Here is a 23,939-nt window from a genome sequence, read left to right on the forward strand (position 1 = left end):
TTTTTTTTTCAGAATATTAGCTTGTTTGCCTATAAGTGGACACATTCGCTGCACAAAGACGAATATTCTCAAGTTGAGTGGAAGGTAAACACTGTCGTAGAGTTTTCTCTCTTCGATGATCTTTGCTGCATGAGTGGAATATGGAGGCTGATGGAGAAACAGGGAGAATGATTATGGAATAAGTAGCAAATATTTCCCAGTAATTGATTTACATAAGATTAAGCACAATTAACCTGTTCCTCTGACTCACTGAAAGGTTTCTCAGTCCAAGAGGCAAGGTCTGCACCTGGTATTTGAGGGAAGTCAAAGACCTTTCTAATTACCTACCTGCGAGAATATCCATTAGCATAGATCAAGTGTGTTAGTCGTTCAGTCAGGCCCAACTCTTTGTGTTCCCATGGAGTGTAACCCGTCAGGCTCCTCTGTCCGTGGAAGTCTCCAGGCAAGAATACTGGAATGAATTGCCACTCCCTTCTCCAAGAGATCTTCCCAACCCAGGGATCAAACCCGGGTCCTCCCCCCACTCCGCCCACTGTAGGCAGATTCTTTACCACCTGAGCCACCAGGGAAGTCCAGCACAGATCATGTGAGTGGATTAATCCATCAGCAGTGGCCATCTAAGAGAAAATTTCCCTAGAAAATAAATCGACCTTGTTGAGACTGAGAAGGTGGATGGTGAATACGCTAAAAAGGGAAAGAGTATTAACATTAAAGGACAGTTTCCTTAGTTGAATTCAGGACACATTGTGTCAAACTAACAAATATGAATTTGTAGCAAGTATGAGTTCTCTGCTGGAAAAACGTAAAAGATACAAAAAGGGCTAAGATCTTTGAAGGCAGCTTACCTCTTCATAGAAGCTTCAGGCTTAAATTCCACAGGCTTATTCTGAAACAAAAAGAATTAAAACTTTTAAAATATTACTTCATACTTCTGAATATGTTTTGCCAGGGAAGACTTCAGGTTACCATCAAACAGAATCAATTCTATTCTTGCTGTTTGGTATCACATATAAAGCCACACATTGTCATCTCTGGAGATGGGACACAAACTTTTCAATCCAACCATGTGATCTCACTCATTAAGAATCCATTTCTGGGCATCTCCAATGGAGCCAATCGTGACAAGAGATGTTAAATGACAACAACAAGAACAAAAACAATAACAAAGTCAAACTATATTTGACCCAGTTGAAGATATTTGCTTAAGGTTTGACCATTTTTCAACTAGGAGGAAAATTACAAAAACAATAAAACGTTTGTTTAAACATGTTCAACTTTTTGGTAATTTATCAGTAACAAAGGAATTTAGTTATTTTCAGCATTTGGTATACTGCTGCTGCTCCTGCTAAGTCGCTTCAGTCGTGTCCGACTCTGTGCGACCCCAGAGACGGCAGCCCACCAGTCTCCCCCGTCCCTGGGATTCTCCAGGCAAGAACACTGGAGTGGGTTGCCATTTCCTTCTCCAATGCATGAAAGTGAAAAGTGAAAGTGAAGTCGCTCAGTCGTGTCCGACTCTTAGCGACCCCATGGACTACAGACCACCAGGCTCCTCCGTCCATGGGATTTTCCAGGCAAGGGTACTGGAGTGGGGTGCCATTGCCTTCTCCGCATTTGGTATACAGATACCACAAAGAATATATAGGGACTTTTAAAAACAATGACTCATTATAATGAAAATTCTCTTTATAGACTTTCCCATACAGACAACAGACTATATTTTTAGAGATCTCATTTAAAAGCATGATTTCTAAAAAATAAAAAATAAATAAAAGCATGATTTTTCTAAACCATTGACTATAGGACAAGATGTTTTTGGACTAGAAGGAATTTACAGAAAACAGAGACAAATGGCTTTTCTAATATGATTCTGAATTAAAACCATCCCACTTACTTCTTTATAGTTTTTTCCCAACTACTGCTATTCAGAAAAACTTTCTAAATTTTAGACTACTGATTTTTCTTAGTAATACAAAACTTAATCTTATGCTTAGATTAGAGAAGAACTTTCAGCAGAATATTAGTAGTTTAAAAGCACTTAAACTTTTATTTGAGGCAATGCCAGTGAAACTGTTTGCACTGTGCGCTTCACCAATATCTGGAGAGTCATCCTCAATGTGGAATTAACAGGTCACCTCTCGGTAATGCATTCCACTGTCATCGGGATATAAACAGGAAATCATTTTTTTCAGCTTACCAAATCAAATCCATATATTTTGTTATAGCAGATTTTCCTGTGGTTATAAATGCTAGAGAGTCATAAATACCATTTCTGTGTAAATGAATTAATCTTTATTTTGTGAATCTATTTTTAAGTCATCTATCTGAAATCACATTATGCATTTCAGAAATGCGTTACTGTTTCTTTTAGAGCATGGAAGTCAATGTTTCAAAGCCTGAAAAAAAACCATACAAAAAATACAAAGGTTTTTGCTTGATTCTTCTCTATTCATTCAGAAAGAATCTAAATGAGATTCTAAAATGCTCAAGGATTTTTTTAAGGAAGAAATATCTTGTTGTCAGTAAGTACACATCATTTAAAATTCCATCTTTTAAAATATGTTGAGTTGCACAATAGCACAGAATGTTTGGCAAGCAGTGTTGAAGCTCACAGGGCCTGATGTTCCCTCATCTGAGATATCTGGTAAGCAAAATCTCTTTGATATGCCTTCATCCAAGATTTGGTGTAATGTTTGTAAACTACAAAAGAATTGGCCACACAGAATTAGCTACCAGGCTTCCTCTATCCTAAGATGTACTTTCCCCCAGTTTAACTTTTCTAAAATCAAATGGTTCTATGTTAGGGTAATTATATTTAAAATAGTGTCATGTTCTTTTCCAGTGACCTGGGAGGATTTTTGTTTGTTCTTTTCTTCTGCCTTTTTCTTTTTTCTTTTTTTAATGAATCCCCTCTGCTTTCAGAGAGATTTGCTGTGGACTGGTACTCCTGGAGCCCTCAGGTCCATCACCTCCTGCCAGCTTTCCATGTGTGCTTTGCCATGAAAAAGGAAGGAAACGATTTTAAATCAGGGGTGAATCTTATTAATATGATGGATGTTGTCTGGACAAATGTCTGTACTTTGCAAGTATATTGAGCATGCTCCTTTTAACATCCTTTTTTTTTCTTTCTGAAACCCCACAGAGAATGTGTTAATCATATTAACGTATTGGTTTTAGAACCATGACCTAAGTTTACATGTGACTTTTAAAGAAATATTTGTATAGCCAAGATTTAGATAATAACTGTCACCAGAAAGCTAGCTTTAAGGGGAAATCACTCTTGATAAAAATCTTAGTAAACCGCTTCTGCACAACAAAGGAAACTATTAGCAAGGTGAAAAGACAGCCTTCAGAATGGGAGAAAATAATAGCAAATGAAGCAACTGACAAAGAACTAATCTCAAAAATACACAAGCAACTCCTGCAGCTCAATTCCAGAAAAATAAATGACACAGTAAAAAATGGGCCAAAGAACTAAACAGACATTTCTCCAAAGAAGACATACAGATGGCTAACAAACACATGAAAAGATGCTCAACATCACTCATTATCAGAGAAATGCAAATCAAAACCACTATGAGGCACCATTTCACACCAGTCAGAATGGCTGCGATCCAAAGTCTACAAACAATAAATGCTGGAGAGGGTGTGGAGAAAAGGGAACTCTCTTACACTGTTGGTGGGAATGCAAACTAGTACAGCCACTATGGAGAACAGTGTGGAGATTCCTTAAAAAACTGGAAATAGAACTGCCTTATGATCCAGCAATCCCACTGCTGGGCATACACACTGAGGAAACCAGAAGGGAAAGAGACACGTGTACCCCAATGTTCATTGCAGCACTGTTTATAATAGCCAGGACATGGAAGCAGCCTAGATGTCCATCAGCAGATGAATGGATAAGAAAGCAGTAGTACATATACACAATGGAGTATTGCTCAGCCATTAAAAAGAATACATTTGAATCAGTTCTAATGAGGTGGATGAAACTGGAACCTATTATACAGAGTGAAGTAAGCCAGAAAGAAAAACACCAATACAGTATACTAACGTATATATATGGAATTTAGAAAGATGGTAATGATAACCCTGTAAGCGAGACAGCAAAAGAGACACAGATGTATAGAACAGTCTTTTAGACTCTGTGGGAGAGGGAGAGGGTGGGATGATTTGGGAGAATGGCATTGAAACATGTATAATATCATATATGAAATGAATCGCCAGTCCAGGTTCGATGCAGGATACAGGATGCTCGGGGCTGGTGCACTGGGATGACCCAGAGGGATGGTATGGGGAGGGAGGTGGGAGGGGGTTCAGGATGGGGAACACGTGTACGCCCGTGGTGGATTCATGTTGCTGTATGGCAAAACCAATACAATATTGTAAAGTAATTAACCTCCAACTAAAATAAATAAATTTATATTAAAAAATAAAGATGTCACGTTAAAAAAGAAATCTTAGTAAACCAAAATCAAAGAGATTAATTTTCTGCACTGCAATTCTTTTTTTTTTTCCATATTTTTCATTTTTCAGTAGTAGCTAATAGGCTTCTGAAATGAACATCTAAAGTCTTTGTAAATCAAATATCTCTCTCAAGTATAAGAAAGACTGATACAGCTGGAAGTATTCTCCTGAATTAGGAATGTGTGTGTGTGTGTCTGTTGTGATATATTTTGTATATGCCATATATGTAACTGTGATGAAAGCTACATCATTCTTGTGGTTTTGTTAACCACAAACGTTCAAATTCAGACTTGACCAAGTGAAGAGAAGCCAAGAGCAATTACTAGTGTTGGGAAAAGACAGAACTCGGCATTGCAAAATCTGGGATGAAGTCCCTGCTCAGTCCCTTGGGCTAGTCCCTTAAAACCTCTAAACCTCAGTTTTCGACATCTGACATTAAGAATGCATAATATGCCACTTCTTAGGATGGCTGAGCATTCAAATGCCATAATGGAAATATATATATTTTACAAATAATAAAATGCTCTACAAATGTCATTTTAAAACATTTGAAAAATAAAATCTGAGACAACTTCCTAGCTGAGCAGGGCCTCTGGGAATTATTTAAATAATCAGAAAAGAAGATCATTAGAAGCTGAACTTGGCACAATTGAGCATGAGATAGTCAAAATTCATGCTGACTTACCAGGCCAGTGTATTAATCCCAGGATCCTCATGCCCTTGGCTGTGCAAGGAAGCCTCAGTCTGTGGACCTGGGAGCCATGGGGAAAATTTTCACGTTCCTGAATGACCAGGATGAGTTGGTTTCTTCATTCATACTCTGTACTAGGCTCTGGAGATACAGAGAGGGCTAAGAGCCAAGGCATATGTTCTTCTAGAACTTAAAGTCCAATAAGAGAGACACAACTCAATCAACTAATTACCTAAATACATTAAAATAGTGAATAGCCTTTAAGAGTTCAGGTGGCTCTGAAGCATATGAAATGCAGACTTATTTTGGTCTTGTCAGAAAGCTTTCCTGGGGAAGTAACATTTGGACTAATACATGACAGCAACAATGAGATGAAGTTGGGGGCAGAATGGAGAGGATTGTAGCAGAGAGAAATGTTTTAGCAAAGACTTTGAGACAGAAACAGCTGAAAGGAGGCTGTGTTGAAGGAGCCTGGAACTGGAGACAGTCAAAGAAATAAGCAGGAACCAGCCTGGAGAAGGTAATGGCACCCCACTCCAGTACTCTTGCCTGGAAAATCCCATGGACGGAGGAGCCTTGTAGGCTGCAGTCCATGGAGTCTCAAAGAGTCTGACACGACTGAGCGACTTCACTTTGACTTTTCACTTTCATGCATTGGAGAAGGAAATGGCAACCCACTTCAGTGTTCTTGCCTGGAGAATCCCAGGGACGGCGGAGCCTGGTGGGCTGCCCTCTATGGGGTCGCACAGAGTCGGACACGACTGAAGTGACTTAGCAGCAGCAGTCTGTATCTGAGAGCAGAGACATGACAATATTACTTTCTTGAGATAACACTGTGGAGTGAATTGGTGAGCTGAGAGGCAAAAGTGAAAAACAGTAAGTTTGATTAACATGGCAAGTTTGATTCAATGGAGAGGATTTGCTAGTTTCAAAAGAGGTCTGGGTACCATCCCATATCTGTGGATGTAGATTAAGAGAAAGGGTTGAGGAATAAGCTTTGGGCGGCTCTAACTTTTAAAGTCTCAATAGAAGAGGAGAAGTCTAAAAACAAGAGATAGAAAGATAAGAGGGGCATTAAGAGTCAGAAGGGGGAAAGTTGCTGCTGAGTGGTCTAGTAAGGTGAAGACTGAAAAAATGCTCATTGGTTTAGTGACATGGAGGGCATTAAGTCAGAGAGAACTATATTGGAGGCAAGATGGGAACAAATGTCTGCCAAAGAGTGAGAGGAAATAAAGAAATGGAACTAAGTTGTTTAAGACATTTGGTTATGAAAACTACAAGTAAAAGAGTGTGGTAGCTGAGGAGGGAGATAGAGAAATATAGGGGGACTTTTTGTCCATCCCCCAAATCAGCTGGTCACTCACTCTATTGGTCTAGAATTTCTTTCTCCCTTAAATTTGGGATGGTGTTGGTCCTTAGAGAGTATTTGAAGAGGAGGGTGGGTAGTCTGATAAATATAGTCTCCAAAATAAATAAATAAATGGATCATTCATTTCCTCACTACCCACTATCAACAAGTCCCACACCAGCATTTATGATTTCTAAAAGAAACTTTCAATGATATGTTACTGGAAGAAGGAAGAAAGAAAGATGTAATATTTCTCAATATAAGTGTGGGCTTTCCTCTCATTCAGACTTCTTTTCCCAGACAATTATTTAAAGCCATGTCCTGTTCCTTCCTAACACCTCTTGTGAGTCCATTTAATCCATCTCTGTCTTCACTGGCTTGGAAACATCTCCTCTATGTTGGGCCCTAGACAGGTATGGCCCCAGGGCTCAGGGGAGATGTCACTATCTTCTCTACCCTGGTCATCACTCCTCACCCCTCATCCTCTAACAGCAGAGAGACTTCTACTGAGCACCCAGCCACTGGTGTTATGCTGGGCTGTGCTGAGGTTGCTCAAGATGAGATTCCAGTGCCTCTTGCCACCGGCAGTTCTCCTCTGCCATTCACTGATAGTAAACCACACACCGCAGGTTGGCAATCGGCACTTGTCTTGCAAGCCTGCTGAGTCTGGCCCCCAAACACAGGTTCAACATCTTCTAGATCCTGCTGCCTCTTTTTGGAAGCTTTTTCTAGCTAAACCTAGATGTCAATGGGCAGTGTAGTATATTCTACAACCAAAATGTATTTTTGTCAAAAAGTAAATTTATTTTCCATTACTGATCTAATTTAGTAAACATTTAACTGAAATAATTAAAATCGCTATGTATGTGTCTGACTGTTGGTGACCCCATGGACTGTAGCCCTCCAGGCTCCTCTGAACATTGAATGCTTCAGACAAGAATACTGGAATGGATAGCCATTTCTTTCCCCAGTGGATCTTCCTGACCCAGGGATCAAATCTTGGTCTCCTGCATTGTAGGCATATTCTTCACCATCTAAGTCACCAGGGAAACCCAGTTAGAATCCCTAAGGATCACCAATAATTGATAAAATTAAAAAAAAATTTTTTTGAGAATGTTCTGGAAGCTATTTCTCTTTTGCTGTGTACTCAGGGGACTCTTGAGTACAAATAAAAGGATTATGTCTGTAGGACATATGTTGCCATCTGTTTGAAATGAATCAATGACCAATAACTCATATATGGTATCAATGTATTTTCCAATTTAAAAACAACAAGTTAGAAAGCTGTACACTTTAAAATACAAAGCAGGACAGAAGATGTGAACAGATGTTTCACTGATGAGGCTATATGGATGTATCAGTTCAGTTCAGTCGCTCAGTCGTGTCCGACTCTTCGCTACCCCATGTATACAGGCACATTAAAGGATATTGAACATCATTAGCTACCAGATAAATGCAGGTTAAAATGATCATGAAACAGCACTACACCTATCAGAACCGCTAAAATAAAATTAGTAACAACCAAATGCTAGTGAGGATGTGCGGGAGTAGATCACACATACATTGCTGGCAGGGAGTGAAAAGGTATAGCTTCCCTGGAAAACAGCTGGCAGTTTCTTATGTAACTAAACAAACAATACTATTCAACCCAGCAAATACATTCTTGGGCATTTATCCTAGAGAAATTAAAACATATGCCCACACCAAATGCTGTACATAAATTGTCATTGCGGCTTTATTTGTAAGAGCCAAAAAGTTAAAACAGATGTCTTTCAACACAAACTGTTCCCTACCATGGGACACCACTAAACAATAAAAATAAATTAACTATTGATATCTGCAAGGGGCTTCCCTGGTGGCTCAAACAGGAAAGAGTGCCTGCTATGCAGGAGACCCAGGTTCGATCCTGGGTTGGGAAGATCCCTTGGAGAAAGGAATGGCAACCCGCTCCAGTATTCTTGCCTGGAGAATTCCATGGACAGAGGAGTCTGGCCAGCTACAGTCCAGGGGGTTGCAAAGAGTTAGACACGACTGAGTAACTAACACTTTTACTTTCACTGATATTTGCAACAACTTAGAGGGACCTTCAGAGAATCATGTTGAGTGAAAAACATCAATCCTAAAGGTTACATCATATATGATTCCATTTACATAATATTTTTTAAATGACAAGATTTTGGAAATACAGAATGGATTAGTGGTTGCCAGGGGTGAGGTATAGGGTGAAAGGTATGCAGGGGAGAAGAGGGGATATGGTTATTAAAGGGCAATGGGAAAGGTACTTGTCCAGTATCATGACTGGTGACAGATACAGGAAAACCTACATGTGATAAAATCGTATACAACTAAACACACATGCACACACACAAGTGAGTACAAGTAAAACTGGGGACATCTCAATAAAATCAGTGGATTTTATCCTGATCCTGGTTGTGATGATACACTAGAGTGTGCAAAATGTTATCACAAAGAGAAACTGGGAAATGTGTAAACAGGATCTCTCTATATTACCTCTTACAACTGCATGTGAATCTATACTTAGTAATATCTCAATTAATTTTAAATACAAAAGTCTTTATTGTTTAGTCGCTAAGTTGTGTCTGACTCTTTAGGACCCTGTGGACTGCAGTCTGCCAGGCTCTTCTGTCCATGAGATTTCTCAGGCAAGAATACTGGAGTGGATTACCATTTCATTCTCCAGGGGATCTTCCTGATCCAGGGATTGAACTCTCATCTCTTGTGTCTTCTGCATTGGCAGACAGATTCTTTACTTCTGAGACAGCAGGGAAGTCCAAAAAAGTCTTTACCACAGTTTTTTACCAACATGAGTTTCTTTTCTTTGTGAGGTACTCCTCTAAGCAAAATGGTGATGAGCAGTGAATATTAGTGAGCACACACTTTGCCACATGAAGGTTAAGACAGCTGTGTCAATAGGATGGCTGGAAAATGATAGTTCAAGTAGGTTTTATTCCGATAGCCAATGAGTACTTTATATTCTTTTCAAATAACATCAGGAGCCAATTTACTGTACAAAAACCACTACTATTAATTTTTCCCAAAGCTTTTTTTTTTTCATAATCCATTTCTATGAAAATGTAAGTAGGAACCTCCATCTGGGTGGGAGTTTGCAAAAGCTCTGTAATTAGCCTAAAAAATTTTGACCTTGCTTCTTAGCCATGCAGTGGCCATACGAGGAACTCCTATCCATTTATAACTCAGAATCTTGCAATTTTGGAGTAGGTTTGGTTTTGAACCCTCTTCTCTGCTCTTTTTCTCACAAGCTCATCTGAATCCTGAGGGGGTAACTCTTTACCATAGCTTCTCAACAGCTTATCACTGCAGCAATCAGATCACATTTTAAAAAATGCATTTTTAACTTCCTCTATGGGGTCCCACAGAGTTGGACACGACTGAAGCGACTTAGCAGCAACAGCAGCAGCAACACAGATATGGTGCTCCCCAGGTGGCAGTAGTAGCAAAGAATCCTCCTGCCAACGCAGGAGACACAAGAGACACGGGTTCCTCCCTGGGTTGGGAGGATCCCCTGAAGTAGGGAATGGTAACCCACCACGGTATTCTTGCCTGGAAAATTCCTCAGACAGAGAGGAGCCTGGTGGACTACAGACCGTGGGGTCGAAAAGAGTCGGACACAACCCATCAACTGAGCACAACACAGACATGCTTTCCCAGCACACCTTAACATTTTCCTTTCTATTTTAGAAAGGTTTATTATAAGAAATAACCATCTGAAGACTGTTTCTGCATCTCCTCAAACTATGAATTGAGTGCACTACCATATTATTAAATGTCTCCTATGTAATAATTTCTGTGACAAATTTTTCTCAGAGTATTGGAGAAAATGAAATGTCCCTTTGAATACAAAAGTATAATTATATTAGATCACAAGAAATATAGAATCTAACATGATTTATTTCTGTCCTACCTAGAAACTCAGATCTAAGCTTTGTTTTCATTTACTACTTTTACCTAACTAGAGATATTTTTCTCTTCCTCATACCTGTTTACTTTCAATATAATTTGTCTTAAGGGTTGTACTTACTAAAATTTTATCAAAGATCTTAGCCAACTGAAGTTCATTTAATTCTTGCAATTAATAACATCACTATAATACTACTTAAGCATTATGTATTTTAATTCTTTTTCCAAAAAGATAAACAATGTACGCTATGGAAATAAAACCAGCAAAAGGACACATGCAGGATTACTTAATATATTTGTGTTTCTATTCATTTTAAAACTTAAGACTCAGGGATATTTAGTTCCCTATTTTAACAAACTCATAAGTTGTCTTCATTTAAGAAAAACAGGTTTCCTGTATCTAAAGTCAAATCACTAAGTATAACTCATATGGTAGGCATTAAAAAGAAAAAAAGCCTACTCTGCCAGAAATTCCTTCAAATTGTTTTTGGTCCTAAATAGAAGGAATGACTTTTATGTAAATGTATTTTCTGCTCGGGTGTAAGCAAAGGCCTAGGTAAACATCTTTTCTCTTACCCTCTGCCGGAAGCCCAGGATACACTATCACCGTGTACCTAATTTTCCTGATTTATGCACTCTTTCTTAGGTACATACTACAGACTAGCTCTCTGGATGCCTCTGACCCACATGGGTTAAATAATAACCACCTTGCATAGTGCTGCATAGGCCTGTCTTACTCTGCCTTCAACCCCATTATGGGCTTACAGCTCTTTCAGGGGTTACACTCAGAGCCTCTTAAATGAATGCTCATTCCTCTGCCTGGTCCAAGCTGGTCCAAGCTGGCGGTCTCTTTGTTCCAATTTATTTCCATCTCTACCCCTCTCTTCTCTATCAAAAGTGACTTCCACTGGAATTTCAGAGAAAGCTGGAGAGAGACCACCAAGCCATGTGGCCTCCCAGCCTGGCCCTTCCAGGGGCCATCTCCCCCTGGGGCTCTCAGCTGTAGCTTTCCTTGGTTTCTCTGTCAGTTCCCAGCATCAGCAGTTCCAGATGTGTGATCACAGGCACTTCTCTGGTTTACTACGAATTTTCTTGATGATTGCTCTTGCAGGTGATCAGTGAAGACCATCCTATTAGCAGTGTTCTCACTTTTGTACATGTCTACCATGACCCTGTGTCTTAAATGAGACTGACTGATTTCTGCAGATACAATCAATGCCCGATAAAGGAGAAGCCAAGCATTGTTATTCTGCTCATTGCAAAAAGTCCAGGCCTGGACCCCAGCTCCAATACTCTGGCCACTGATGCGAAAAGCCGACTCATTAGAAAAGATCCTGATGCTGGGAAAGATTGAGGGCAGGAGGAGAAGAGGGCAGCAGAGGATGAGAAGGTTGGATGGCACCACCGACTCAGTGGACATGCCATTGTTGTTGTTCAGTCACCAAGTCGTGTCCAACTCTTTGTGACCCCATGGGCTAGATCCAGCATGCCAGGCTTCCCTGTCCTTCACCATCTCCAGGAATTTGCTCAGACTCATGTCCATTGAGTTGGTGATGCCGCCCAACCATCTAATGAGTTTGAGCAAACTCCAGGTGATGGTGAAGGACAGGGAAGCCTGTTGTGTAGCAGCCCATGGGGTCACAAAGAGTCAGACATGGCTTAGTGACTGAACAAGACGCCTTCACTACTGTACTTTAAACTCCTCTTCATCTTGTTCCTGGACTCTTAGATTTCTTCTTGACTTTTGGATCCTGACTTTTTTTTTTTTTTTTTTTTGACCCATAGCACTCTTTCTTAGGTACATACTACAGACTAGCTCTCTGGATGCCTCTGACCCACATGGTTAAATAATAACTACCTTGCATAGTGCTGCATAGGCCTGTCTTACTCTGCCTTCAACCCCATTATGGGGCCTACAGCTCTTTCAGGGGTTACACTCAGAGCCTCTTAAATGAATGCTCATTCCTCTGCCTCCAGAGAGGTGCCCCTAGTTAGGGAGAGAGGAGAATACTCAGAGCTGCTTCACAGACTTTCTCCTGCTCTTTTTGGAACTAGAGACTAAGCCTACTCTTATTGCAAATAAGCCCTCGAATATTTGTGAATGTCCACCCAGGGGCTGCTGTGTGGAGTCCATCACTTCTTTATATCCAATTCAGTATGAAGACAACTTGAACAAACACCTAAATTCCATTTCATTTTTTTTACTCACCCAAGACACTAATCCAAATCAGATCATAAGAACATCCTTGGCTATTTCATAGTTCCCCAAGCTGGATCAATTTACTGAATTCTAATGTTCAAAGTGGTCACTGCTTATACTGATAATTCTAATTTATACTATAATTTTAACTATTAACTAGCTAGTTTTAACTATCAACTAATTTTAACTATAGCACTTAGATGGTTCCAATCATAGTGCTCTCCTTTCAATTCGTCAAATACACCGAATGCATGGTAACAGTGCTTATCTGGCCTTACATAATCTAGCTTCTGCCAACTTCTCCATCCTCATCTTTTACCACTTCCTTTCTCGCTTCAGTCATGCTGAACTTGTTTCGGTTCCTCGAATGCTCTTACTGGGACTCGCACTTATTTGTGCTTTTGTCTGACACTATTTAGCCCCCAGCTTTTGTTCCTCCTTATAACACTATGTCCTTAGCCCAAGTTTGGATCGTATGGTCTATCTGGGTACATGCATGGTGGGGAGCTATACATGATATAATGGGAATTAAAATTACATGTGTTTCGCTTTTCCAAAGTGTTTCCTGGTTATGTCTGTTTACTTGATGGTCTCTACCATTAGACTACAAGCTTTGTGAGGTCAGAGGCCGTGTCAACATAGTAAATGGCCAATTCATATTGGTTCAATGAATGAGCCATCGAACTGTAAGTTTCCAATAAATCTCTTCCAGTGCAGTGCACTTAGATTGTTGTATTAGTTATATTCACACTCTTGAGAACAGGGGAAGCCTACGCTGCTGATGTTGCCTCGGCCCGTATCCCTATATCTCACAGTCTCACAGCCGAGCTTTACCTGTTTTGACAGTGAGAAGTAAGATGTGGCTGCCTTGGTAGATTAATTTCCTAAGATGAGGGGGGAAAAAAAAGCTCAGACAGCAAATACAACATCATGTTCACAGACTAAGCATTCAGGCTTCAAAGAAAGGTAATTGAAAAGCCATCTCATCCTTTATTCTTGAAAATATTGACTATGACTGTGTGTAGTCCGAAGTACAGAAACTTCAAATTCGGCAGAGAATGTTATCTGGAAGGTAAAGTCTGAGCAAATACTGGATCATTACCTCAGTACTCCCTATCAGTCACTTCTGCTGCGATTCTACCATTAGCTTCAAATCGAGTGAATTTTCAAAAACAGCCTAATTTTCCTTCTTCAGACAACTTTAAAAGCAGGATCATTGAGAGTCAGTGGAAGTGGTACTAATAAATAGATCTGAATTGTTTTTCCCCTGACCACGGCCATCCCCATTTTTGTTAAATCACCAACCATGTTATGCTTTGCTTTTTTTGCTCTCATTGAAACCTGTTTATGTGTCTTACCAAAATAGAAACACTGTAGTCAGTTCCTTTGAGAAGGAAGTAAACACTGGCTCTTCCCTCATAAGACAAGGTTCACTTCAACAGTAAGTCCTGACCAGAATACAAGGAGTGCTGACTCATTTTTAAGTCAGATTTCTATATAAGAATGTTTCAACTATTCCAGAAGGTTCAATACCTGAAGAGTAAAATACTAATTTTTCCCCATTTTTTTTCTTGAATTTATTGCACCTAATTAATAAGATTCATTTAATCAAACATTTGAAGATACCATTTTATTCTTAAACCTTTTAAGAATGAAAGAAATAATAACCATTTCAGCCTCTAATACCTAAAATCCAGATTATCTTTCAAATGGTTTTATCATTAATCAAGACAACTCCCCAAGCAAATACTTTAATCCTATTCAATGTCTTCAACTATTCGAAGACTGACTTGAGACCTGAGATCAAACCAGGTCTGAAAACTCTCCAGGCTTCTGAGATCCTGGGACATGCCTAGATCAAGACTCAGTACAGTGCAATTAGGTGTGGGGTGGGAATGGTTTGGTAGAGAGGTCAGTCCTGTGGGAACAAGATACAGAAAAGAGAAGTGTTGCTGGTAAGGAGGAAGAAAATATGGCAGATTCTAGTCTTGAGTTGAGCCACAGATTTTTTTAAGTTGAGATAAGATTGGCTTATGCCATTATGTAAGTTTCATGTGTATAACATTATATTTCTACTTCTGTAAGCAGTGTGCTCACCATGCAAAAAACTAGTTTATATCCAACACCCAGCAGTTGACCCCCTTTACTCCTTTTGCCCTCTTCCCTGTCCCTTCTTCTCTAGTAATCGTTACTCTGTTCTCATTATCTACATGTTTATCTGGTTTGGTTTATTCATTTATTTTGTTGTTTGTTTGTTATATTCCACATATAAGTTAAATCATATGATATTTGTCTTTCTCTTACTTGTTTCATTTATCATGAAACTTTGAACTTCATCCATGTTGTTGAAAATGGCAAGATTTCTCTCTTTTTATGGCCAGTGTTATTCCATTGTATACATATTCCACTGTTCTCTATCCTGGGCTTTCCTGGTGGCTCAGTGGTGAAGAATCTACCTGTCAATGCAGGAGATGAGGGTTCCATCCTTGGGTGGGGAAGATCCCCTGAAGAAGGAAATGGAAACTCTCTCCAGTATTCTTGCCTGGGGAATCCCATGGACAGAAGAGCCTGGCAGGCTACAGTCCCTGGGGTCGCAAAAGAGTTGGACATGACTCAGTGACTACACAACAATTCTTTGTTCTATCGTCCATTGGTGGGCACTTAGGTTTTTTCCATATCTGAGTTATAATAAAGAATGCTGGGATGAACATAGGGGTGTATGTATTTTTTCAAATGACCATTTTTACATCCTTTGGATAAATATCCAGAAGTGGAATAGTCAGACCATATGGTAGTACTGTTCTTAATTTTTTGAGGAGTCTCTATATTGTTTCCACAGAAGCCCAAGGCTCTCTTGAGATACTGACCCAGAGAGAGATGTCTGGGATAGCTAACTCATCAGCCTTCCTGAGTTGTTACTGCCATTTGGCCAAGGAAGGCAAGCTCTAGTCATGGGTTGTTCTGCTTACTGTTTTGAGCGAAATGATCTCCATTCTTACCTGTTGCACATGTCTATCACATGTTCTGTCTCATTATGTAGTTATATTTTTAAGTTTCTTGAGGCAGCATCTGTGTATTGTAATATTCTATACCATCATACATCCATGCCTGGCACAGTGAAGTGAAACCACTCAGTTGTGTCCGACTCTTTGCGACCCCATGGACTATAACCTACCAGGCCTCTTCGACCATGGGATTCTCCAGGCAAGAATACTGGAGTGGGTTGCCATTTCCTTCTCCAGGGGATCTTCCCGACCCAGGGATCGAACCCAGGTCTCCTGCATTGCAGGCAGACACTTTACCATCTGAGCCACCAGGGAAGCCTGTCACAGAGCAATATGCAAAAGAGATTTGTTAAATCAATGAATAAATTAATTTTTATAATGCTTGAGGTTCAGTGTAACAAAACACTGAGAAAATCATATCTTCAACATAGTTCAGTCTGCACTATTTATATGATGAAAAATACATAATTTGTTACCTATTAATACTTCTAAATGCATAAATTTAAAGAAAACACTAATTCACCAGCACAAGATGCAAGGCAATGTCTTCTTATTTGGAATATGCTGGTATTTAAATGGATCAATAAGCTCTGAGAGCTGGTGATGGACAGGAAGCCTGGCATGCTGTAGTCCATAGGTTGCAAAGAGTTGGATATGACTGAGCGACTGATCTGAAATGGAACAATACTCAGCATTTTGAGTTGCTTAGTTTGAGACTAGTTCTGTTTCCTCATTTTTGCTAATCATCATGTTTGTCACAGGCAGTCATACTCTCTATTTATTCCACAATATTAGTTCATCTGTAAGCAGATGTGGTGTTTCCCCTCTTTGACATCTTCTATTCCAACTTCCTCCACAACACATCTGTGCCAAGCAGAGATGCCTGGGTGTGCACATTATTATAAGACACAGATGCTTATCTCAAGAAGCTTACAAAGATAGCTACATAAGTAGGTAATACATAAATTGTTTCTCACCTTCAACTCTTTCAACAAAGCATAAGTAATAAAAAATAATATTCATTGACCTTTGTTATCCCAGAACATGACAATAAATGTTGTATTATTTAATCTTATAGCAACATTTTATAGCTGGGAAAAAAACAGAAGTTCAGGAACTTGTATAAATTGTCTGTAGTCATATAGAGGTCAATGCTACTGTCACTAATGCCTAAATGGAGCTCAAAAGAAGAAGTAATGTAGGAGAAATAATGTGATATTGGCAGTTGATGGCACGGTGGTAATTATTGATAGGGTGGGAATGCATGAAACGACTATCTCAGGGGAAGAACATGAAAGTGAATAAGCAATTCCAAATTAATCCTGGGTGAATAAACAGAAAGAATGAGAGAAATTGAGAAGGAGCCATAGAACAGGTAAGAAGAGAACTAAGAAAAGGTAACACTGTAGAAATCAAGAAAAAATGATCAATAGTGTAACTGCTACAAAGAAGTCAAGGAAGGTAAGGCCTGGAAACAGGTTCTGGACTTGTCAGTAAAAAAGTTATTAGCAATCCTAACCAGCATATTTTCTCAGGGGTTGTGGTGATAGAAGTCAATTTGCAAAGAGAGATCAGGAAGTCAAAGAGAGAAAATAGAGCCAAATCTTATACACATTTTGGTGTCAAAAGAAGAAGATAAAGCAGAACAGTTGGCCCTCCATATTTGGGAGTTCCTCATGTGTGGCACCCCACTCCAGTATTCTTGCCTGGAAAATCCCACGGACAGAGGAGCCTGGTGGGCTGCAGTCCATGGGGTCGCTAAGAGTCGGACACGACTGAGTGACTTCCCTTTCACTTTTCACTTCATGCATTGGAGATGGAAATGGCAACCCACTGCAGTGTTCTTGCCTGGAGAATCCCAGGGACGGCGGAGCCTGGTGGGCTTCCATCTATGGGGCCGCACAGAGTCGGACACGACTGAAGCGACTTAGCAGCAGCATGTGTGGATTCTATCAAGCTTGGATAGAAAATGCTGGGAAAGAATTCCAGAAAGTTACAGAAAGCAAAACTGAATTTGCTGCACACAGCAACTATTTACACAGCATTTACATTGCATTAGGTATTATAAGTATTCAAGAGATGATTTAAAGCACACAGGAGTATGTGTGTTAGGTTATATGTTAGTTAAGGGACTTGAGCATCTGTGGATTTGTGCATCTTCGGAGGATCTTGGAACCAATCCCCCACAGATACCAAGGGATGACTCTAGTTTGAGGCAGAAACAAGGGGCGATTCTGTAAAGTCCTTTATGGTTCTAAAAGAGCCAACAATAACCGACTGAACAAAGTCATAAAAGGGAGAGAAAGGATTCCCTTAGGGAGACAGAAAGAGCAGAGGGAGTGGTGGGTGAAGTTATTCATGCTGGAAGGATAGGAAAGGGAAATAAATGGGCTTTATTGTATCTGTGACTTAAGAGATAAAGTCATATACCTAGAATGAGAAGATGAGTAGGATAAAGAGTTTCAGAAGGTTTGAAAATAATTGGGACCATCCCAATGAAGAAAAAGAAATGAAACTTTTAAAAAAAAAGAAAGAAAAGAAAAATATCTGGAAGCACTAAAGCGCTCAGAGGGAGGGTGGACTCACCATAAATTCCTTAATTTTCCCAACAGGACCCAGGTCAGCAAGCTTCCTGCCCACCATGGCTCTTAAAATCAACCCCTCTTTCTAGTAAAATGACATTGAAGGTGGGAAACCAGACTAGCCAGATTTGAGGTGGGGAGAGGTTGTACTCTCTAAAATAAACTACACTCAAGAGAGAGCAAGGGTTTCAAAACCAAACTGTGAGACAAAATAAGAGCTTCTTTGTATCTTTACCCTCTCCACCCGCCAGTTACTTTTCCTTCTCCGGGAGAATACTTCACTTTCCTTTCCTTTCCTTCCCCCTCACCTATTTTCTCAAACTCGACCCACGTTGTGCCATCTACTGAATTCAGAACTGGAAAATGCACATGTGTTATTTTTAGTCCAAGCATCACATGGTTGGAGAATATTTCATTTTTATTTCACATTGTCTCAGGTCAATGTACCAGGTTCTTAAGGCTGTCACAAGTCTCAGAGATCACTCCTGAGAACTGCAAAACAAAGAATCCTGTGACACAGATGCTGACAACGTGGAAAGACCTTGTGATTTGCTGAGTCACTGATCAGAACTCGCAGTTTTGAATACTTTCTTTTGGAATTAAAATTCCGCATCCTAACACGCCCATCTCTCTCTATATACGGATTAAAAATCATTTAAAATTGACTTGCATTTGTAAATGAAATGGTAAATAATGTTTTTGAGTACCTGTCCCCCACCATACACATTCAACTTTTAAAATGTTCAGTTTCTCATTAATTCAATCTTTTCTTTTACTGAAAATTTGGTGTAGTTTAGAAGTGACCTAGTTGTAAACTTTTGTTTTCCACATCTTTCAAGAAGCAAGAAGAGTAGACACAATTTCAAAACTTATGTTTACTTGAATGGACAAATTGTGTTGAAGTTTGGATTGAATATATGCCAATGGAAACATTTCTGTGGTGAGATGAATCAGTGCCACATTGTCTAACTATGGATTTGCTGACCATTCTTCTATATTCCTTAAAAACAACCTCTACTAAAATGCATGTTAACCTAGATCCAGGTCCTGTCTCTATTTGAAAGTACAGTTGACCCTTGAACAAGAATTTGAATTGTAAGTGTTCACTTATATGTGGATATTTTTCAACAGTAAATGCTACAGTAATACCACAGTAAATACTGCATAATTCATGGTTGGTAGTATCTGCAAATATCCAACCATTGCTATGCAGGAACCACTTATATAAAGGACCAAGTTATACTTGGGTTTTCAACTGTGCAGAGTGGAAAACCTGGGGGCTCTTGGCGCTTCCAACCGCAAGTTGTACAAGGGCCAAATGTAATAAAATTGCATTCCTATTTAAATGTTTTATTGGTTTAAGTAGTATAATAATTCTAATCAGCCTTGATCATAATTAGTGTATTAATATAACCTTATGTTTATCTTACTTCTACCATTTAAAGTATATATTGTTCTTATTCCTATGAAAGTCCTGAAAACAAAAATATTTATTTCACCAGTGTCAGTCTAAAATGCTTCTTTAATATCAGATCAGAGGTAGTATTTCAAAAGGAGCAGTTCTCAAAAGCCTTGACAGTTCCTGCCACATAGCTGAGTTAAAATGAAGACTTACCATCAGGCAGCATTTTTAAAGCCTAGTATGAGATATTTTCTCTACTTAAAAGTAAGAAACAACATCTGCTTAAACAAAAAAAAAACTTTCCTATTTACATTTTGCATTAATTTTGACTGGGTATGTGTTATTTGTTGATATACATAATTGATTAAGATTATTACTCTAGGTTGATCTTATTTAAAATAATCTTTCTCTTCCATCTATTTCAGAGTAATTGGCTAGCACTGACCTCTCCAAATTTGTAATTTCTGAAATCTGCATTAATTCTGTTTATCTCTGATAAAATAGTCCAATGTTTAGAATTCTCTCAGTGCTACAGACTTATTTGTGCTGCGAATGTATAAAGCTATCAGGGCACTACGCTGGGTGTGATAATCCTGAAAGGCACCCAGTCAGGGTCAAGAACCTGCATGAAGCAAGATGACTTTACAAGAAGAGGACACAGTACGCAGAGTGAGGGGAGCAGCAGCCACAAGTTGGTGAGATCAGTGTACAGGACTGTTTTATAGGGGAGGTGGTGGCGAGCTGGGTCCTAAAAGAAAAGGTCTGGAAGATCCTTCCCATGTGTGGCAGGCCAGCCAGGGCAGGCAGAGGCCTGGGGATACAGTCCCCTGAGAGCTGTGGTGATGTCTTAGACCACCTGTATGGTTAGACTTTCAAGGACACAGGAAAAGGGGAGGGGCTCATTCTCCCCGACTTCACAGTGGTCAGAAGATTGGACTTCAGTCCTAAATTCAAAGTACTTCAACACTGAAAAATATTTGTGATCCTTTGTTCCTTTGCTCTTGAATGTAAGACGTTGTATAAATGTTCTCTAAACAGGTCTTTCACTTTGGGAAAGGAAAGGTTCAAAGAGCAAAATTTTAAGCTACGGAGCCCTTCTCAGAAGGAATGTTCTATATATATACTAGAGGAAGCCAAGTCTCAGTGAGCTCGCGGGTTGAGAGAGGAGATGGGCGTCAGGACTCTGCATGCTTCCTTGTATGGCTCCAGACTGGAGTGACTGTTGCTGGTTGTCCCAGAAATGTTTTCTAGTCATGAAGGAAAGTCATGTGAGAGACTGTCTCCTTCCTGATTGTTTTACTTTTAACTCAACAGAACAGCTAGAAAGCAGATTTCCCAGACACTTCAGAAGGAGATAAACAGCCTGAAGAAAATCTGACATCTGCAAATCAGCATAGACTAGCTCTTAAATATTTCACATGAGTAATATATTAAAAAAGCAGCCAAGCAGGACATGGCAGATGGAAGACTGGGTGGAAAGCTGAAGTCTGGGCTGGAGATAAGTACCTAATAAAAACCATTCTTTCCAAAGAATGCCAAGAACTCAGATTTGAAGATTGGCCTTGTCAACACTTAAAGTCTCTGATTCCTCTCAAGAAAAGATGTGATAAATAATTAAGAGTGAATTATAATGAGCATATCCTTGAAAGCATTTGTTCCACACAGAGAAGTCATGGAGGGTAATTCTTCAGTCACTTCAAACTCATCACTGGCTTCTCTGGTAACAGCTGACTAGTACTGGTAACATCTTTTGACATCAAGAGCCAAGAAAAACCTCTCGAGATCATTTGCGTGTCTTTAAGTTGATGATTGATGTCACTCTTAGTATTTTCAACTCTTTGAGAAACTGTTCAACCTAAAAAACATGATTGCCTTGATACTTGCTTTCTCTCATTACATTTCTTCAATTGCTAATTCAACGTTGGTAAATGGATTTCTTGCTAGGCTAATAAATGAGCTGCTGAGAAAAAATTTATAATGAGCATGTTCGTGGTTATCTATAATGAAAAGCACTTACAAGCAGTTATTTTACGCCTCTTAAATGTTCAGGTGTGGTACTAATTTACGTTATAAAGAAAATGACTGACTTAGCAAATGCACAAATTGGTCTAGCCAGTTACCACAAACCTCAAGTAGTAGAGGCCAAAGCAATGGCCTGTCCTGATGCATGCTTTCTCACATGCATCATTTGAAGCTAGATTGCAGCTTTTGAAGCTAGATTTAAAAGCAAAAACCCATTACCTTTCATATGAAGCTCCATCAGTTACTAATTAAAGATTATGCATTCTTACACATTAAATACACATATGCAAGGCCTCATTTTAAGACAAAAATAAAACTTTATAAATAGACTGCAAAGCATGACCAACCTCCCTAGCCAATTGGCTGGGTTGCTCCCTGTTGTGAGAACATCCCAGGAGAGGAGTCTGTCATCTATTAGGAGGCGTCCAAGGATCTGAGTGCTTGGAAGGCAGAGTTCTTCTCTGGCTCTGGGAATCCTAGCGCTGGCTAGGGGCCAAATCAGGAATTACTGTGAAGCCCTTAGGTTACTTGAGGCAGTAACCTCAAAAGATACAGTAATCTCAAAAAAGATACACAAAAAAAATCTCTCTCAGGTGTTTCATATTAAAAGTTTTGGGTGGAGTTCTACAGACAGCAGATTCAAAACATAGGTGAGGCTCTAACAAAGCTTGGTGATAAGGCAGATCAGTATACCTTGCTGATGATTTAAAAACCTAATCTAGACCATTGCTTCAAAATTAAGAATTAAAACACTAATACAAACCTAAACTTTTAAAATTATTGTTGAACTCTGCTTCCTAAGAAAAATCTTTCAGAGGGACTTCCCTGGCAGTCCAGTGGCTAAGACTCTGTGCTCCCAAAGCAGGGGGCCCAGGTTCAATTCCTGGTCAGGGAACTAGATCCCACATACTACGACTAAAGTTCACACATGCCATGACGAGGGGGAAGATCCCGCATGCCTCAACCAAGACCCAGAGCAGCAAAATAAAAAACCTCAAAACAAAGATCGGTCAGAATCCTTTGAATCTCTTAGTTTTTAAGGGCAGTATTTAATTTGTCTAATGTAAGTGTAATCACCATTTTATGGTTGGCAAACATAAAATCAGAGAGGTAAGGAATTTTCCTTACATCACACAGTGGATAAATGAGTTTGTAATAGAATTCAAGCATCTTCCACCAGTAGCTAGAAATGACAACAATCATATAGCCAATTTTTTATTATCAGGGTTTTTCATTCTTCACGTGACTTTTTGTGTTTGTTTGATTCTATAACCTATAATGTAGGTACTACTGACATTTTCATTCCACATGTGAAAAACCAAAGCTCAGAGAAGCTCCCTGACTGCTCCAGCATCACACATTGGCCAGCAAATATGCAGGCAGGAGGGACATTTACAGGCCCTGCTCTTAACCACTGTACAAAAGTGGTTTTATTTCTCTATCCACTTCTACCTCTTTCTCAACCTACTTCCCTACAAAAATTTGTGGGTTATTTGTCTATCAGATATCATAAAGGAACTCATCATAGAGTGAGTCCTCCCTCTAGACCCAAAGGCAGAACAAAACCACAAGGGTGACTTTTCATCTAACAATCTGTGACCCGGGATCTGCCAAGAAGAGGCACCCCCTTACAATTCCTGCACAGCCTCTGTGGTTGACGGCCTTGACCCCGAGACTCCCTAATTCCACCAGCATTCACATTAGTTGTAAGCAAGCATTCTTTCCATGTACAACATTGTTTGTTTTGTAGAAATGCAAAAAGCACATTTCGACTACTCATCTGTTGCTTAAATCTCCTCTATGATACTCTGGCCAAGCAGTCTGGAAATTTGAAACCTCCCATGTTAGCACATTCCATCTTGGACAGCTTTAACTGAGAAATGTCTTTTCTCATATTGAAAAAAAAAAAAATCTGCCTGTGACTTCTTTTTGTTTTTTGCAATTATAAGTATTAAGTCTGTTTATTTGTTTTTATTTTGAGAATTTAATGAACTATATAGACCCTATCCCTGGAAAAAAAAAAGACTACAGCCATACACAAAAAGGCTGACAAGCAGCCCTCTGAAGGCATATAATGGTCTGTGAACCTCAAGGTTAGAAACCCTCTTCAATAACAGCATTTCAAATGCTGTAAGTGAGAGAGCACTCTTACCCTCCGTGCTGTGAACCATGTCCAAGAAAGGGCTTGTGTTCTTCTCTTGCCACTGAATTACGTCGGCTTAGATTGTGGTCATTCGTTTAGCCCATGGAGACCTTCCTGAACCCTGGCGCTGTGATCTAATCTATTCA

At 39.5% G+C, this 23,939-nt stretch overlaps 1 long non-coding RNA gene across 1 annotated transcript; it reads right to left on the reverse strand.

Annotated features, from left to right (window-relative positions):
* Positions 1-23,939, reverse strand: LOC138990432 (uncharacterized). The gene is made up of 4 exons (XR_011466534.1): positions 23,803-23,939; positions 846-886; positions 328-633; positions 1-147 (listed from the first exon to the last, which is right to left on the reverse strand). It is a non-coding gene; the product is annotated as an uncharacterized lncRNA (long non-coding RNA).

Source organism: Bos mutus, chromosome 2 (genome assembly GCF_027580195.1).
Source record: "Bos mutus isolate GX-2022 chromosome 2, NWIPB_WYAK_1.1, whole genome shotgun sequence".
NCBI lineage: Eukaryota > Metazoa > Chordata > Mammalia > Artiodactyla > Bovidae > Bos > Bos mutus.